This window comes from Oryctolagus cuniculus, chromosome 12, assembly GCF_964237555.1.
Source record: "Oryctolagus cuniculus chromosome 12, mOryCun1.1, whole genome shotgun sequence".
Taxonomy (NCBI): Eukaryota; Metazoa; Chordata; class Mammalia; order Lagomorpha; family Leporidae; genus Oryctolagus; species Oryctolagus cuniculus.
The window spans coordinates 117,290,850-117,299,161 of record NC_091443.1 but is presented as its reverse complement, the minus strand read 5'-3'; the positions used below and the strand labels follow the sequence as shown (position 1 = coordinate 117,299,161).

The 8,312-nt window shown below is 46.8% G+C and overlaps 1 long non-coding RNA gene across 3 annotated transcripts in view; it reads left to right on the top strand.

Moving 5' to 3' along the window:
* The first annotated feature begins 42 nt into the window (after positions 1–42).
* LOC138844786 (uncharacterized) overlaps positions 43–8,312 on the top strand; it is a 37,034-nt gene continuing 28,764 nt past the window's right edge. The window contains exons 1-5 of one of the 3 annotated variants that reach the window (XR_011381182.1): positions 44–209; positions 524–569; positions 1,903–2,119; positions 4,200–4,325; positions 5,153–8,299. This is a non-coding gene — a long non-coding RNA (uncharacterized lncRNA). Of the gene's footprint in view, positions 210–523; positions 570–1,902; positions 2,120–4,199; positions 8,300–8,312 lie in introns of those variants that run through there. The other 2 variants (XR_011381183.1, XR_011381181.1) reach the window with 2 other exon arrangements.

Sequence of the window (8,312 nt, the reverse complement as noted above, 5' to 3'; positions counted from 1 at the left end):
AGAAGGGCGTGGTCCGAGGCGTCAAAATGGGAGCTGCGCGTGCAGCTGTCACCGCCCACTCTGGGGGCGGGGCGATTTCCCTTGGGTGCGCGCGCAGCTTTCTCTAGTTAGTCTGCGGACCCCAGAGGCCGCTCTCCGGCCCGCGCCCTGGACCCCCTTTCTCCACAGGCGCCCCCGAACCGGGGCCTTCGGAACCCAGGGCTCAGGAGGTGGGCGGAGCGCAGAGCAGGGGACACTGCATCAGTTCACGAGCCCTTTCTGACTCCTCCCAGATGTGCCCCAGACGTTCTCGTTTCAGAAATCCCCTCGGGGGTCCCTTTCACGTCCTCCATACACTGCCCCTCTCACACCCAGCCCTTCCTCGAGGGGCCCCACACTGATCCCGAAAGCGCGTCTGTCCCCGCCCAGCTGGATCCAGTCGGGCGCGCCCAGTTCCCGGCGGCTCCTCCTCCCGCGCCCCCACGGGCTCCCTTTCCCCTCAGAGCAGCTCCGGGGCCTCAGCCTCTCCCACGCTTCCCTCCAGGGCTGAGCAGACCCGGCCGCAGCTGCCGCGGGGCCTTCCGGTCACGGTGAGTAGCCCGCGCCCCCCCGACCCTGTGCGTGTGCCTGCGCCCCCCGACCCGTGAGGAAGTCTGTGCCCCCGACCCATCCGTGTGCCTGCGCCCCCCGACCCGTGTGGATGGTTGCAGACCCCATCCCGTGAGGTTGTCTGTGCCCCCCGACCCGTGTGTGTGCCTGCACCGCCCAACCCCATGAGTGTGCCTGCGCCCCCCTATCCGTGAGGATGTTTGCGCTCCCGAACCGTGAGCATGGCTACGGACCCAGACCCCGTGAGGATGCCAGCACCTCCCGACCCCGTCATGGTGGCTGCACCCCCCCGATCCGTGAGGAAGTCTGTGCCCCCAGGTCTCTTGCGTGTGCCTGCGTTCCCAGATCCGCGCGGATGTCTGCGCCCCCAACCAGTGAGGGTGCCTGCGCCCCCTGACTCCGTGCATGTGCCGGAGCCCCAGACCCTGTGAGGATTTCTGTGCCTCCCGGACCGTGAGGGGGCCTGCGCCCCCCGACCTGTGAGGAAGTCTGCGCCCCCCAACCCCATGAGTGTGCCTGAGCCCCCCGACCAGTGAGGATGTCCAGGCCACCGAGCCGTGAGCATGGTTGCGGACCCCGACCCCGTGCGGGGGGCTGCAGTAGACATCAACCCGTGAGGGTGCCAGCGCCTCCCAACCCCGTGAGGGTGCCAGCGCCTCCCAACCCCATGAGGGTGGCTGCACCCCCGACCTCTTGAGGTTGCCTGGGCCCCTCGACCCGTGAGAGTGCCAGCGCCCACCGACCAGAGAAGATGCCAGCACCCCGACCCTGTGAGTGTGCCTGGGCCCCCAACACTGTGAGAATGTCCGTGCCCCCCGACCTGTGAGGGTGCCCGTGCCCCCTGACCCGTGAAGTTGCCAGCGGCCTCCAATCCGTGAGTGTGCCAGCACCCCCGATTCTGTGTGGGTGCCAACGCCCTCCATCCCGTGAGGATTTCTGAGCCCACCCAATGTGGGGAGGATGTCTATGTGCCCCCCCACACAGTGGCAGTCACAGCTACCCCCAGCCCTCCCCCACTCCAACCACAGCCCACAGGTGGGCCTTCCTCAGTCTTCCTGGGCAGACAAAACTCCGGGAGGCTCCCGAGCTGTCTTTCAGAATCCCTCTCAGTGGTCCCTGAGGAGCGTCAGCCAAGGTAGGTACCTGCCACTCTGCCTGCCTCAGGACCACATCTGCCCCACTGCACCAGACCCACACTGGAGGGCACCCCTGGGATCTCAGGGCCAGGCCCCTCCCTCTCCCTACTGCAGCTCCAGATTCCCTCTTTCCTGTTTCTGTCCTTGGGCCAGCTGGCTCTCTCCTCTCCCTTCCCAGGCAGCCTCGGGACTCAGTGCAGCTGCCCAGGGCCTCCGTGGCTGAGCCTGGGGGTTCTCTGGACAGGATCCGAACCACTGGCAGATGTGGGTGCCTGTTGCTGTTGATTTCTCAACAATGTTGCAGTGGATTCATTTCTGAGAGGAACAGCGTGGTGGGGGCAAGAGGCGCGGAGTCACTACACAGACCCCGGGAGTCCAGTGAAAGCAGGCTTGAGGTGAGCAGCCGGCAGACTTGTTTATTTCAGTTGAAACTACCTCTTATATAGCCAAGACAAGCCAATATGGTCAAGGGGCAGTCTATGCCCCATCCAATCACAGCCTGCCAGGCAGTTTCCAAAGCCATCCAATCACAGCCTGCCAGCAGCTTCCAAAGCCATCCAGTCACAGCCTGTTGCCAGGCAGTTTCCAAAGCCATTCAATCACAGCCTGTTGCCAGGTGGGTTTCAAAGCCATTCCTGAGTAACTGATGCTCCCTTGCCAGTGGCCACCTTGGCATGGCCCTCTCATTCCACCACACCAAGCCATAACAAAGAGCTGGATCAAAAGTGGAGCAGCTGGGACTCAAACCGGTGCCCATATGGAATGCTGGCACTGCAGACAGTGGCTTTATCTGCTACACTACTGTGCCAGCCCCAGAACAAGCATGTATAACACAGCAAGTTAGAATATTGGATTTTGAATATGAATTCACATTAGGATATGCTTTATATTGTAGGAGTTTATGGATAGAGGTTATGGGCAAACACAAGACTTGTGTAGGTAAGTTTTACATAGATACTTAGGCATGAAGATAAATTTTTCATTACCTACACAATCATATTATTGAAAAATAAAAATAGAGATAAAGGATGGAAAAAGAAAGCAGAGGAGTCATATGTGATTTTTTTTCAGGGCCCATATAAATAGTGACACTTTGGCAAGGGATTTTTCATGAGATTGTTTTAAGGAAGAAATTTTTCTGAAAAGGAAACTCAAATGTAGCACACACTTATTTTCTATGATATTTCTGCTTAAGCAAAGTGCTTATGCATGTATTACTTTCTTGTAAATTCAAAATTACCGGACAGTTCATCGGGAAAAACAACAGGAGAAAGTCAAAAAATTGATTTAGAGTTCACTTTTCTTTTACAATGTAGACTGACAAAATATTTTTAAAATAAATGTAACCCTTGATATTGTAGAAATATTGCCATATTGCAAATGTGTGAAATATGGGAAATACTTATAAATAGTAAAAACACAAAAAGACACACACACACACATAAACTGTACACATACTAGGGTCTATTCTTATCTTTAGGGGGAAAGGACTCAAAGATAAATGTCTCCCCAGTTTTTTAACTCAGAACTACTCTCAGTGGTTCACACATTTTACTGATGAGTAAACTTGCTTCAAGTTTTCCATGAATAGAAATTGAGAAATTTGTCAATTGTACTCTATGGAGCATGTAAGTGACCATACCATAAACTCTCAAATGCAATGGTGTGTTGGAGTTCTTTCCTGGATATTGTTCCTGACCTTGTGGGCAGTGAGAGCCACAGGAGAGTCAAAGGTACTTCAACTGACAGATCTGTTACTTGGAGGCTCCACAAGGAATCAATGACATCTTTGTGCAACTTGAGGGCTTGGCTGCTCCTCTTCTGATTCAGCTCTCTGCTATGGCCTGGGATAGCAGTAGAAGATGGCCCAAGTCCTTGGGCCCCTGCACCATGTGGGAGACCTGGAAGAAGCTCCTGGCTCCTGGCTTCGGATTGGTACAGCTCCAGCTGTTGTGGCCAATTGGGGAGTGAACCATCAGATGGAAGATCTGTCTCTTTCTCTCTCTCTCTCTCTCTCTCTCTCTCTCTCTCTCTGCCTCTCCTCTCTCTGTAATTGAGACTTTCAAATAAATAAATAAATCTTTTTAAAAAACTGTCAAATAACCCAGCTTACAGGTCTTAAGAGTACCTGAAGATGTAGAAAGAGAGAATGGAATAGAAGGCCTATTTTTGTGAAATAATCACAGAAAACTCCCCCAATTTGGAGAAAGAAAAGGATGCCAAGTACAGGAAGCACATAGAACACATAAGAAACATGACCTGAAAGGATCTTCACCATGACACATTGTAGTCAAACTTTCCACAGTAAGGCATAAAGAAACATGTTCGTATGTGTTTTCTGCTGTAATCAATTTCTAAAGTGTATACACTGACAAGAAGAACTACACAGAGTACGGTCATCGAACAAGGTATATCTCCTGAGAGGGGCTCCAGGCGGCTCAGCCAGTGCTACTGTTTGTGTTTCCCACACCGCAGGAGCCCTCAGGAGGATGCTAGGACTCCGGTATGCAGTGGGCTGGCCGTCAGGACCACGGGGTGGTGTGCAGTCCCCGCCTGCAGCTTCTTTGAACCCTGGGGCATCAGCTTTCCAATCTCTGTGTGGTGAGGAAGAACTTGAACTTACTGTATGACCCGATTTCCTTGAGTGAGGCAGCAGATCTCAAGCAGGCCTCTCGGCGTAGGGGTCTGGGTCAGTTTTCTTGTTGCTAATCGTGCAGCAGCACAGGCTCGGTGTGTGAGAAGGAAGCAGTATTATTGACCTCATGGTTTTGGTGCAGGGTCTAGGGGCAGCATCCGGTGATGATCTTCTTGCTGGTAGAGTCCTGGGGTGGCACAGAGACCAGCGGACAGACAGAAGGGGTGCAGAGGGGGCCAATCCAAAGTGGTCTATGTTGCGGTCCCCTAGGGATAAGGCGTTAATCCATGAACACATGAATGGATTTATCCTGATCACTTCCTGCAGGGCCTCACCTGTTCTCACTGCTGAATTTCTCATCACTGGATTAACTGCGCCCATGAGTTTCAGAGGGGATAAACCATGTTTAATAGAGAGCATGCAGGCTTGCAGGAGGTCCCTAAATTTCCAGGTCTCCTCCCACCACCTAGTTTTGAGATTTAGTGCTTCTGCCCCTCATGTGGAAGAAGGCACCCTTTCTTAGGGCTTTCAAGGAAAGAAGGAAAGGACTTCAAGCTTTTCTTCCTACTAGGATCACCTATTATTTTCATTGCTTGCAACCTCATCTGATTTTCTGAATCACGAACATGATTATTGCCTGAGTATTACCAAGAAAATCTTACAAGTTGTCATGTGACATGCTAGAAAGGACCCGTGTGTGTTGAATGTCCTTATGTACTTCTGTTGCCATGTCAGGGATTTTGTGCCTCAAAAAATGTTCCCAAGGTCGTATGTTTATATTTGTTTTTGACAGGCAGAGTTAGACCTCGAGAGACAGAGAGAAAGGTCTTCCATCCATTGGTTCACCCCCCAAATGGCTGCTATGGCTGGCATGCTGCGCTGATCCAAAGCCAGGAGCCAGGTGCTTCCTCCTGGTCTCCCATGCGGGTGCAGGGCCCAAGCACTTGGGCCATCCTCCTGCCTTCCTGGGCAGCAGCAGAGAGCTGGACTGGAAGAGGAGCAACTGGGAATAGAACTTGGGGCCCCAACCGGGACTAGAACCCAGGGTACTGGCACTGCAGGCAGAGGATCAGCCAAGTAAGTCATGGCGCCAGCCTATGTACTTTTTTTAAGCAGTTCATAGTGAACAACATTTTCATTATTTTCAGTTCAGGAGAGCCAAAGTGCTATCTTGTAGTTTTTTTTTTTTTTTTAAGAATAAGCTAAGAAAAATCCTGTAGTACTTATAATATACAAATGAACTATACTATTAGATATAAATTAAATGTTATATTTTTATGAAGATAAATGCCTAGTAATAAAAGCAAATTTTAAGTTTATTGATTTATAGAATTTCTCTTTTGGAAGGGAACCTTCAATATCAGCCATTTTCATTCAAATTATAATATTTTTTCACTTTTAAGCAATCTCTGGTGTTATTAAGATTTCTTCACTAAACTTACACATTAATAGAATTATCTTAAAATACATTATTAATTACTTAAATACATTAATATAACACATCGGAAAACAAGTCTTACTACCTGCTATTGATTATAGTTATCAGAAGTATTAAGATGTTGTCACAAATTTGAAACAAATAATTGTTTTGTCTCTGAAGTGATTTTTCAGGAATAATGAATAATGGAAATCTATAAGAGATGTTTGGATAACATCTGCCTCATGGACAATTCATAGAAATATAGTTATTTATCTCTAGTTGTAGGCTTAATTTTGAAGTTATCATTTTTATGGCAATTGTGATAATACAAATGACCACAAACCAAATAATAAAATAATTGAAATTCCTATACTTTGAGAAAATGGATAGCTTCTGTTAATGTACCAAACATAATTTTTCTATACTAATTTATTAGAAACATTTCAAAAATATTTCTTTCAATTTGGGGAGAGGTAAAATAATGAAAAAAATCAAAATTTCTGAAAATTAAAGTATTTGCATTTAATTTGTTCATTTTCTGCCTCATCACCAATGTAGTTCTTTAATTGGATAGAAAAAAAGTAGATTCAGAATCTACATTTGTTGACCACTAATAACAGAGTAGGGCAGTGAAGCATCATTAGCCCAATGAAACTTACAGGATTTCAGTGGTGGGGAAATCAGGACTCTTTCTGAATTTTGTTAGGGAAATGTGTTCTCATTTTATGTGGAGCTGTCTACTTTTGGTATTTTTATTTTAATATATATTTTAAAGTTTCAGCAGAACTCAGCACTAGGAGTGTCTACCTTATTTTTTGGGGAAAAATCTGACTAATTTTTAAGAATGGGGCATCAATATTGTTTCATTTTCTCAGTTTTGAATATAGTGTGTCATTCTGTGAAAACCACCTTGCCAGTGTGCTTTTTGTTTAGTTTGCTTTTTAAGTGCAAACTTGAAAGTTTTACTTATAAAAAGTGACCTTTATGTTTTTCCATATGATTGACAGAGCTTTTACCCAGTTATCTTCATTGTATGACAATAAATCTATTCAATAAAGATTAACAAATGCATTAAAAGTGCAAATAATCACTATGGTATGCTTGCTGGTTTTATTTATGATGATGTATTGATCATCTCTGTCAGGTACTGTGATAGATATGTCTATTGGAAAATATAATTTCATTTCCCAAAAAGGCAAGCAAGTTAAAACCCTTCTGCAATTATGAAGTCATCCTCTGATAACTTACTGATTCATTTCTTGGTGTCAAAATCAAGAACCAATTATCTGTTTGACTTGGAGATATTAGGTCCCTGTGGTACTATGAAGAAAATTATTTAGTGCCTTTCAGCTAGTGAAATGATGATTGGTGGGTCTGTTTGTTGAACAAAAAGGGGGAGGGGAAGAGCACACATTAGCTATAAGGCTGTAGCTATCTCATTGGAGGTAGTCATTTCAGTCTTTGGAATTAATTCTAGAATTTAATGATAACTTTAAGTTTGTGTAAAAAGTGGTTAGTAAAAAATTTATTTACCTCATTATATAAACATAAGACTATGTTTTAAAACCTTCTTTCCCAGCCAAGATACTAATTTTAATACAAAATGGGAAAATATTCAATACAGTGTCTCCTTTTGGAGGCTTCCTACAAGTGAAAGCAGATTTGTGGGGGATGATTGAGTTTTGAGCAACTTCCTTGCTTCCAAGACAAAACCCACATTGCCTTCGTCTGTCCCTAAAGTGCCAGACCCAAGCTACTTTTAAGAAGCTACTGTACTCCACCTGCCTTGGATGAAGCAAGCAGCCCCTTTGCTACCAGAATTCCCCAGAAACAGCATGGGCATTTTCCATGGTAGAGACAGCCCTTGTGAATTCTGCAACTGCAGGAGCTCTGGAGCTCTACTTGCTTGCTCTGTACAATATAGAGAAATTCTCACGGCCTCATATGGCCGTGAGAACCAGTAGCATCTCATACAGAATTCCAGAGTACCAGAACTAAAGAGGCCTCTTCTGAAACTCTTGGCACATGGTGCTGGAAGGCAGGACAGTGCATCATTTTTGCATGCCTTGTAGGCACAAAGGAAAGTTCTCTCCACTATCTGAAGCTCTAGGATTGCTGCTGCTTGTGTTATAAACCCTGGAATAACACTCATCTGTGGGAGTGATACAATCCTATCTTTGTATGCTTCAGGCTGGAATTCAACCCTGGAATAATTGGCAGTCAACCTGAGAGACCTGGATAAGGACCCCACTGTATCCCGTATCTCCAGGGCTGTCACTCTGTGTACTGTATTTCAGAGAGTCATGTAAATACACCTAGACCCTAGGGAATGGAGCCTATAAGCATTCCAGTGCTCCAGACCCAGACCTGCTGATACACAACCCTCAGCATAAACTGTATTCACCCTGTAGGACTCAGGGAATGTCTCCTTAACATTTCCCAGCTTGGGACTTGAACTCATGATGCTAAATTTCTGGGTATTAGTCAGGCTAACATATCAGGATCTGGGGAATGTCTTATCCACATAGTATAG